The sequence below is a fragment of the Adiantum capillus-veneris genome, chromosome 23, assembly GCF_014529385.1.
Source record: "Adiantum capillus-veneris isolate H3 chromosome 23, ASM1452938v2, whole genome shotgun sequence".
Classification (NCBI taxonomy): domain Eukaryota; kingdom Viridiplantae; phylum Streptophyta; class Polypodiopsida; order Polypodiales; family Pteridaceae; genus Adiantum; species Adiantum capillus-veneris.
The window spans coordinates 134,597,923-134,608,687 of record NC_140953.1 but is presented as its reverse complement, the minus strand read 5'-3'; the positions used below and the strand labels follow the sequence as shown (position 1 = coordinate 134,608,687).

Below are 10,765 nucleotides of genomic sequence, written 5' to 3'. Positions count from 1 at the left end.
TCCCAAACGGGATCAAAACACGCGCACTAGCCAATAGGCCGACAGAACGTCCGATTTTATACGCCAACAACCCAGCCCACTTTGGTTACTTACTAGGGGGTGTATAGGGTACTAGTAAAGGGGATCATCTACTAATCAGAAAAACGATGCACTACATCCATATAAAAAAAATTGGACTTGAGAGTCGAGATGGCAACAGTGGGTGCACACGATGTCTTGTAGAGGATCCACAAGCTGCAAACCCGCATCATGCATGCAACACATAGGACAAGCTATGTCCGTCATATTCTGTAGTCTGCAAAACCTCAAATCGTTAATGGACGGCTAGGAAAAGAAAAACCTAATGTAGAACCCTCCAAAAATATTACTCCTTGGAAACGTGATTGGAGACTGCAATATATCAGGTTCTCTGTTTCACTAAAGTTGGTATCTTTTATATGGAAATTCTGGTGATTCGATGCGCATTGTAGCAGAGAATGCAGATACCATCTAATATGCATATACGGTTGAGATCACCTTTTGTGATGTCAGTCATTATCTACCAACATGCAGGAAAAACATATTCAAACCGTGGCAGCAGGTGAATCACTGCTCCAAGGAATATAGGACCCTAACATGAGCGATGCTATGCCATAATAATTTGCTATGTTTCTGGCATTAGTATGACAATAGTGATTCTACTACATAACTCTGGGGTCCTTTGCGGAATGGTGATCTGTAAATTAAAGTACAGGCTGCTGGCGAAGAAGCCGAAATTTAGCCATTGCCTGGGCGTTAGCGCATGCATTTTTCTGGTTCTCTGCAACAGTTTTGGATTTGGCTTTTCGTATAAGCATGGCCCCATGTTAATCTGATGCTCTCAGATTGAGAAACTCTAGGCATTCGCATCCGTGCTGCTGCTTGAGTGCAATCCCTGACAGAGGCCTGCAGAATGCCCAAGCTGATCATTGCAAGAAAAAGATGGAGACTACCATTACTTCGACTACCATTGACACAAATTTAATCCATAAGGTATGAAATATGTAAGAATGTTGAATGCAAATTAATAGCAGGAAAACAGTGAAGACAGAAAATGAGAAGGCACCAGACAACAAGATTTACGTTGTTCGGCAGGGTGCCTACATCCACGAGAAATTGGGGGGTTTCTCTTATTATTGCAGCGCAAGGCCAGAGATTTACAAAGCTGCCAACAACTCATGCGTTTTTGTACATTTAATTAGAGCAGCAATACCCTGTGCCCCTGTTATTTAACCCATCACATTGCCAGGGGTTGGAGATCAGTACCGATGTAAAATTGAGAGGCCCAGTGAATGGCTTTCCCTTCGGGTCAGATCAGTGAGCTGATTATAAGTGAGGCTTTTACCTTCAAGATGCTGCAAGCTGAGAAACACTTTGGGCTTGCCTTTGATGATCATCTGAGCCGGTTTTGTCACGGCACTTTTCAATTCATCGTAGCTTATAATTGTTAACTACAGCTAATTCTTGTCCAAAATTGTGACATTTAATTGCCTTCATTCGATGTTGGGCTTGCCATCGCTCGATGCCCTGATCTGGTTTGTCAAGGCACTTTCCAATTCACCGACTGACTTCATCAATGACAGCCATTAAACTGTTATTACTTCACCAAAACAGATGTTGTGAAGGCCTTATAAATTCCTTGATGAGGTATATCTCCTTACCATCGCCCTGTAATGATATCCACCGGGTCGAATCACATGGCCCTCACCATGGCCATATTTTTGGGCAGGGCATTCCCCCAATGCTGTAGGTAGCATTTTCTGCTCATGGGTTTGCGGGCTCTAATTCTGGCCTTGGGGGCAGTGGGTCCATTATCCAGCTTTTTGATCTCTTGACTGTACCCAACTGCGGCATCGACATGACCCGCTACGCATGACAATTTGCTGCCTCCATTAATGATGCTCTGTGAACAATTAGCTGGCACTGTTGTTCCTAACATGCATGTTTGACTGATTGTCGTTGGCAACTGCGGACCATCATAATTATCGATGAGTGCTAATTCGGTGGGAGATGCTATATTGAGAAGCAGCCACGGATGACACAGGAGCTCATCCAATGTAAGCCTGTTTTCTGGGTCCTTGCAGAGGATGCGAGCAAGGAGGTCCTGCGCTGAGGATGAGAGGCCAAAATCATCGAGTCCTAATTGGTTGCAGAGGATGGCTTGGTGAATGGCAGATTTGGGAGCATCACGAGGTAGCTGTCCAATGTCAAAAGGCAAATCAGATGTGAGAACTAGGTGAAGAACAACACCCAAACTCCAAATGTCGGCACGGTGGTCATAACAGCCCTTGATAACTTCAGGGGCCTGGTATACTGAAGGTTCCGGCGGGTTCGCAAAGCTTGTCTCCTGGCGCAATGAGTTCAGCCATGCCAAAGTCTGCGAGGATCGCTTCCTCGGTGCCGTTGCCATCATGGATGCGGCGGAAGAGGACATTTGCTGGTTTGATGTCACGGTGGACGATACCGCGAGAGTGGCAACTGGCAAGAGTGCGAACGAGGCTGGCAACGATGAAAGCAGCCTCGCGATCATGGAGCTTGAAGAGGGGAGGGCGGGCATAGAGCTTGCTGAGCAGATCGCCTCCGTCACAGAAGGCGGTGAGGAGATGGAAGCAGGTGTCGTCGCCCTCGAAGGTGGAGACGAGAGGGAGGACACCGCGTCTGTCGCGCAGGTCCTGAAGCAGGTCTGCCTCCCATCGGAGCTGGGTGTCTGCAAACACCTCCTCGGCGCTCAACTTTCGTTTCCTTTCACAAGATGAGAGGTCATGAACATCATGATGAGTCGAGTCCTGCTGGACGTGGGCCGGGGATGCAGAAGAGTCGTGCAGTCTTCGCAGCTTCTTGCTGCTGCTAGGGCTAGGGTTAGGTCTAATGACATGTGACCTGATGGTTTTACAGGCGAAAAGTTGTGTGCGAGTTTTCTGGTCCGTGCAGAGGAGAACAAGGCCTTGCCCGCCTTCGCCCAGCTCTTGCACAACTTCCAAACCGGTGCGGCTCTCCAAGGTGGGGCAGCAGACGTACTGTCGTCGACGAGGAGCCATAGATGGGTTTTGGCTCGGAGCTTCAGCTTCTTCTTCTTCTTCTTCCAAACAGCTAGGAAGTACCCTTCCGCTCCACGCCTATCTCCTTAAGAAAGTCTCATAATCTGGACGCCATTCTTTATTCGCGGAGGTCAAATTTTTCATGTCATTCTTGGCAGGGCTTGTTCCCTTCTAAGTTCTATAGGAATGGGTATTGCATCTGCCAAACATGCTCTTTTCTTATACTTCTCATCAAACCTCTTGCTAAGTTACGACAATTTTGGTGATTTTTATGATATTTCGTCCGTAGTGGAGCCAATTTGTAGTGAATCAATGAATGGGCAAATCATGAGGGTAGGTAGGCAGGGCAATAGATAAGGGATGGAAGGCGCGCTGAGGGCAGTGAAGGTCAATATTGCTAAGGACAGAAAAGCAATTAAAGAGAGGAGAAATTGGCGATGGCGAGGAGGAGCTACGCTCGTAAGGCGTCACAACGATATACTGAAGTGACCAAGGCATCGTGCTAGTCTGGTTATCTTAGCATGGGACATATTGTTTAAGTAAAGTCTGTTGCCAAGTAGAGAGTCATCAGTTGGAACTGGTTAGCTTGAAATGTTAAGGGTTCGATGACGAAGGTCACGTATTCAAATTTACTCAACATCTTTCTTCCATATGAGGGAGCTAAGCTACATTCCAAATGAGTTGTACAAATCCTTACAGTGCCACGGAATCTACAAATTTCTCGAGTAAGAAGGGATAAGTAATGGAGCCAAATGAAAATATTACCTTCCATACGGAAGGGTAGAGCAATTTCCCAGTCCCTGTCTTTTAAAAGCCTTGAACAAATCCCAACATGACTGAATTATCTCATTTTCAATACCAAACGACTTTATCTGAACATATCTTTGTATATGTATAAGCTAAGCATGAGAACTGTGCAAACTGAGCCTCCTCATTTGATTAACACAAAATTGGCATGGTGAGACCTTCATTATGGTCATGTACAACCTTGCTTACACGAACTATAGACACTTGGAGATCGTGTGTGGTAAGTGTCCCCAATTTTGATTGCATAGAGGAAAAGATTGCACAGTGAGCCCTCAATGCACATGGGAGAGCAAAAGAGGTGATTTGTCTTGCCCACTTCTAGAAAGCCATGTTGTCGCTTGCTGCAACACCTTTCTGATAAAAGCTGCAATCGCCTTGAGCCACCAGATGAACTTAGGTGCTACACTTAAATATTTTGAGGTGGACCCCTCGGGGATATTCTCTATTCCTAGTCTTCTAGCCATAGCTGTTGTCTAGATGATCTTATGGAAGATGAGTCATAATAGAAAGGCTTGTTTGGCAAAGGGACTTAGCATTGGGTCTGTGCTTGTCTTCTAATGTAGCACATCTCAATTTTCTGTATCTTTCATGCAAGAGTGGACCACCCTTACATTTTTCAACAAGAGAGTGAGACTAAAACCTAATAAAGCCATATTAGTGAAATTGGGAATTTTCCAATTTCCACTTTCAAGACAATCTTAAGATTTTACCACATGTCTAAATCTTAGCCAAAGTTTTGAGATCATGGCTCAGAATAGCTTTTCAAGTACCACCTTGTGGAAGGCTTTGGCCTCAAAAAATACTTTGAGATTTGTCCATATTATGGCCAAATCTTCAAGACATTGGTGATTCTCAATTTTGCACTAAAGTCTCAAACTTTCTAATATGGTGTTTAATGCAACCTGGCAGATAAATCTGTACAACATATATATATATATATATATATATATATATATATATATATATATTATGTTGGGATATTCGAAAGTCATCATAAATTTGTTCCTTGATCATCCTTTTTTAATTTCTTTTGACTTGAAAATTATTCATTTATACGTGCTTTACTAGTCTTATTTGCTCTTATAACCTTGTTAGAAGTTATGGCATGCATTAATCTGCTAAAGAAGACATAGTCATTAAGGCAAAAGTTATCGATTTCTTATAGAAAAGCCATTTTTTCTTTGAGCTCCCAAACTTTGCAAACACAAGAGTAGAGTCTTTTGAAAGAAATTCTTATTTGGAAAACAAAATGTTATCAAGATTAAAACCCTTATCAAGATATATACACCTCTAAAGAGAAAAGAAGGATCTATCATAATCTCCATTCTTTGTTAAAAGACTAGAATCATCACATACACCACTCTCTAGACCTGGAATCTGTCGCATAATTATAAGAGCCAAGAGTATATTGAATGAAGTCTTTGATAAGTCAAGGAGCTTAAATATTTTGAGGTGGACCCCTCGGGGATATTCTCTATTCCTAGTCTTCTAGCCATAGCTGTTGTCTACATGATCTTGTGGAAGATGAGTCATAATAGAAAGGCTTGTTTGGATTGGATTGTGGGCTGCCAAAGGGACTTAGCATTGGGTCTGTGCTTGTCTTCTAATGTAGCACATTTCAATTTTCTGTATCTTTCTGCAAGAGTGGACCCTTACATTTTTCAACAAGAGATTGAGACTAAAACCTAATAAAACCATATTAGTGAATTTGGGAATTTTTCAATTTCCACTTTCAAAACAATCTTAAGATTTTACCACATGTCTAAATCTTAGCCAAAGTTTTAAATCATGGCTCAGAATAGATTTTCAAGTACTACCTTGTGGAATTTTTTGGCCTCAAAAAATACTTTGAGATTTGTCCATATTATGGCCAAATCTTCAAGACATTGGTGATTCTCAAATTTTCCCTAAAGTCTCAAACTTTCTAATATGGTGTTTAATGCAACCTGGCAGATAAATCTATATAACTATGGCCTTAGAATAGTCCAACGCGCGCGTGCGCGTGGACACACACACACACACACACACACACACACACACACACACACACACTATGTTGGGATATTCGAAAGTCATGATAAATTTGTTCCTTGAGCATCCTTTTTTTATTTGTTTTGACTTGAAAATTATTCGTTTATACATGCTTTACTAGTCTTTTGTGCTCTTATAGCCTTGTTAGAATTTATGGCATGCATTAATATGCTAAAGAAGACATAGTCATTAAGGCAAAAGTTATCAATTTCTTATAGAAAAGCCAATTTTTTCTTTGAGCTATCCATACATCCCAAACTTTGCAAACACAAGAGTAGAGTCTTTCGAAAGAAATTCTTATTTGGAAAACAAAATGTTATCAAGGTTAAAACCCTTATCAAGACCTATACACCTCTAGAGAGAAAAGATGGAAATTTCTTTTGAGATGCATTGCTAGATAATCATTCGAGCCAGAAAACTTCCATAAAATCCATCTCTAGTTAAAAGTTACATAGAATCCATCTCTATTCACAAGCTACACGGAATCCCATTGGAATGCCTAATAATAAAAATTTCTCTCTATTAATAACCTTCATTGACAATTGTATCTACCATGGAAGGAGTGATTACATTCCTAATGTTGACTGGCTCCCTTGTAGCATAGTTGCAATGAATCAACAAAAATTTCAGTCCATAGATGCCATCGACTCAGCTAGGACATTGAAGCATCCGGTGTGTGAGTGTGTGCGAGTAATGAGTAATGAAAGAGTGGGGAATCATGAGAGGCCATCTAGAATAGAAGAAGAGAAAACTAATGAAAGGGATTAGTGGTCACACACACGATAACCCTTATGCTAATCACACAATGCTCTTTGTTATAATCCTTGTAGGCACATCCTAAACACGAGCTCACCTAAACTCATGGGTTACGATTGTTAAGAAAAAGGACGTAGCTAACTAGATGATAGAGTAGCTTACTTAATGGAGAGAGACAATTTTTCACACACAAGAGATTATAGAGTGTAGAGAGAGAGAGAGAGAGAGAGAGAGAGAGAGAGAGCACACGATATACATGGTTCACCCAATGTGGGCTACATCCACAGGAAAGTAGCCACTCAATGGCTTTAGTACTTCAAAATAGAAGTAAGTTACAAAGGGGTTATACCCTTAATGGAGTTCCCGCCTTTCTTCACTCTCATCACCTCATATCAACTTCACAATGTACGACAATGCGTTTTATGTGTAGAAGAGACCTCCTATTATAGGCCAAAAGGGTTGCCCTCTCTCATGAGAGGCAGTCGTGTGTCGCCAGTCCAAGTTGGACTCTCCAATGCGCCCATGTGTGGCCGCCCCTGAGAAGATGATTCCACCTTGAAATCAGCCACCGACCATTGAATTCGGCCACCAGCCATTGACTTCCGACCAACCGACCAACCGACCAGCCATTTTTCGACCATTTTTTGGCCGCCATCCGATCATAATATTCCGACATCCGATCATAATTTTACCACATGTCTAAATCTTAGCCAAAGTTTTGAGATCATGGCTCAGAATAGCTTTTCAAGTACCACCTTGTGGAAGGTTTTGACCTCCAAAAATACTTTGAGATTTGTCCATGTTATGGCCAAATCTTCAAGACATTGGTGATTCTCAATTTTACACTAAAGTCTCAAACTTTCTAATATGGTGTTTAATGCAACCTGGCAGATAAATCTGTACAACATATATATATATATATATATATATATATTATGTTGGGATATTCGAAAGTCATCATAAATTTGTTCCTTGATCATCCTTTTTATATTTCTTTTGACTTGAAAATTATTCATTTATACGTGCTTTACTAGTCTTATTTGCTCTTATAACCTTGTTAGAAGTTATGGCATGCATTAATCTGTTAAAGAAGACATAGTCATTAAGGCAAAAGTTATCGATTTCTTATAGAAAAGCCATTTTTTCTTTGAGCTCTCAAACTTTGCAAACACAAGAGTAGAGTCTTTCGAAAGAAATTCTTATTTGGAAAACAAAATGTTATCAAGATTAAAACCCTTATCAAGATCTATACACCTCTAGAGAGAAAAGAAGGACCCATCATAATCTCCTTTCTTTGTTAAAAGACTAGAATCATCACATACACCACTCTCTAGACCTGGAATCCGGTGCATAATTATAAGAGCCAAGACTATATTGAATGAAGTCTTTGCTAAGTCAAGGAGCTTCCACCACCAAGTCCATCAGTTTCATCTTCTCCAACAACTTCCACCTTTGAAAAACCCTTGTAAACTCTCTACCCTCTATCCCTGTCTCTCGATAAGCTAGCTACAAGTAGCAAGCATATAATTTCTCCTCTCAACTCTATCCCCCCCCCTCTCTCTACCTCTCTCCTATTCTCACTTTGTGGACCTCTCCCATCACATGTATTATACAACATACATATTTGATCAACCATCACATGGATTGGGCCACTCCCAATAAATAAATCTAAGACATCTCCTCTCTTTTTCTATATAAAGGGAGAAGAGGTCACTCTTAGGGGATCACAATCACAAGGTAGCAATTCTTAGAGAAGGAGGGTATGGTAGCTATTTTTTGAAATTGCCAAAATAAGGGTGGCCACAAGGCTTCCATCTAAAGTAACGATGCAAAACCAATTGCTTTCAGTATATTTGTGTTTTTTAAGTATCCTAGGGGGTAGAGAAGCCTACCAGGTGCCAAAAAAAGGGTGGCCAGAAGGGCGTGCAAATGGGCCATCCAAAACTGGTGGATGGGCCATTTGTGCGCCCTTGTGGCCACCCTTTTTTTTGCACCTGGTAGGCATCTCTACCCCCTAGGATACTTAAAATACATAAATTAACTGAAAGCAATTCATTAACTACACCAAAAGGCCCAATTACATTGGACATTTCAAAAAAATAATTTATTGTTGCATAGACACCTGGTTTCACAATATGTTAACTTTTTTGATATCTTAGGGTAAACAAAACTTGAAATTGCAAAGTCATATCATTACAAAGATAATAGACACATTAGACACAACTGTTGATCATATTGTCATTGCAAAGTCAAAACATTACAAAGATAAGGGTGTGCAATACAAAAAGAGGGGTAACTTCGGCTAATGCTCGAAGTCTCGTGGCAATCGATGTGCAAGCTGCATATCTTTTGGCTGTATTGTCACTCGCTTTGTATGAATGGCGCATAGGTTGGTATCTTCCAATGCCAAAATGATGTGGTCCTCTGCAGCTTCTTGAATAGCCTCTAGCGCTATTGCTTGCATTCTATACTGATTTCCATAGCTTTGAAGCACCTCCTTCACTGTGCGAGCAGAGGGGGCGCGTCGAATCAAAAGCTTTGTAGCCTTCTGGTAGTGGTGGATTTCTGTGAATGCCCTTGCTATTTTTCGGTGCCACTGTGGTTGTCTTGGGGCCACTTGCACATTTGTTGGCTGGCGGTGTTTAGGCTTCTTGAAAAACTTAGACTTGCACCTATTTACATGCTTAGGGGCTGGATCTATAGCCTCTTCTGATTCATCCTCTTCCCTTGGCTCCCGATCTTGTGGTGTGGGGAGAGCTCCCTGGCCTCGAGGCAGTGTCTTCCTCCCAACGGTCACCCGATGTGTGCGCGGTATTTTAGTTTGCAGCCATGGTGGCTCCCTCTCTGATTCAGTGTCTGTATGGACCACCCGAGTCCTAGATGGTCTTGCTTGTGATTGGTGGCGCGACGGCTCCTCCTTATCGGACTCTGTTGTTGCTGGCCCTCTTCTTCTCTCGAGCGCTAGGCACGTTGCTTCATTCTTTTTCTAGGTGTTATATCTTGAGGACGTGGAGATTCAACAGCCCTCGATGACTCTGGTGCCCTACTACCATGCCCACTACCAGAAGAGTTCCTGGAACGGCCAGATGTTCGTGGCCGTTTTCTTGTGCCTTTAAGCCATGCCGGCATCTCACATCCTAGGAGGGTGTTTTCATTGGTAGGCGGATGCTCTTTCGCGGTTTGTTTGGTGCGCACCATTTCGTATGGTAAGAGGTCACCTGTTCTTAAGAAATGAGTGGTTTATGAGAGCATGCAATATTTATAAGGGCCCATTTAAAAAGGGCCCCGTTCACACTAATTTTGAAAAATAAACTATTATTTTTAAATAAACATTTCGCTAAGAGTTGGACCCTGCATTCACGTGTAGTGACTCGCGCTGAGTCCACTTTGATCCTTGTCGCACTCCGCATCGCCGCCATGCAGCATGCTCGGTGGGACCTTGCGACATTTTCCACTTGTTGCTATGCTCTTGATGACTCCATTTCCGCACTTCAATAGCAATCTTGGATTGTCGTGCACGCTCCATTGTGAGCTTACGAGCAAATGTTGTGCGAAAAAACCAGTTGAACATCTCTTCCAAATAATTGGATTTCACCATTCCATTACCATGTCGAGTATTTTTGAAGTATACTCCCCTTGCTCGATAATGGGACTTCTCCATGCCTTGAGTGCTAAAAATTTCAAGCGATCCATACTTGTGCATAAAAAATGCACCATGCGCAAACAAGATACGCTGTTCACATGAGTAAACGATCCACTTTATTTAATAAAAACAATTCCTTGTAATAAATACACCATGTAACATGGCTTACCATGTAATGTGTGATGTTCTTTTCACCCCAAGAAAGGGTGAAGACCTTGGTAAAATCCGCCAAGGCTTCTTGAAATGATTGGCATTGTTCTTCTGTTGTGCTGTTAAGGCCCATACGCTTGACCATTTTATCAAAACGTGCCCAAACTTGCTTGTGCTTGTTTGCAAGCTTTCCATTTGAATCATTGTCAGTAGTAGCTTTGCATAACTCCTTCCAAAGCTCCCAAAGGTTACCTGCCTGCTGGTTGGAGCTGTTTTGAGCATCATATCGACTTGGCTTTCCTTGGGAAACTTTCTTCAAAAA

At 41.9% G+C, this 10,765-nt stretch overlaps 1 pseudogene; it reads right to left on the bottom strand.

The window, feature by feature from the left end:
- Positions 1-1,059: 1,059 nt before the first annotated feature.
- On the bottom strand, positions 1,060-3,203 carry LOC147428624 (calcium-dependent protein kinase 24-like; annotated as a pseudogene).
- Between the last annotated feature and the right edge of the window lie 7,562 nt (positions 3,204-10,765).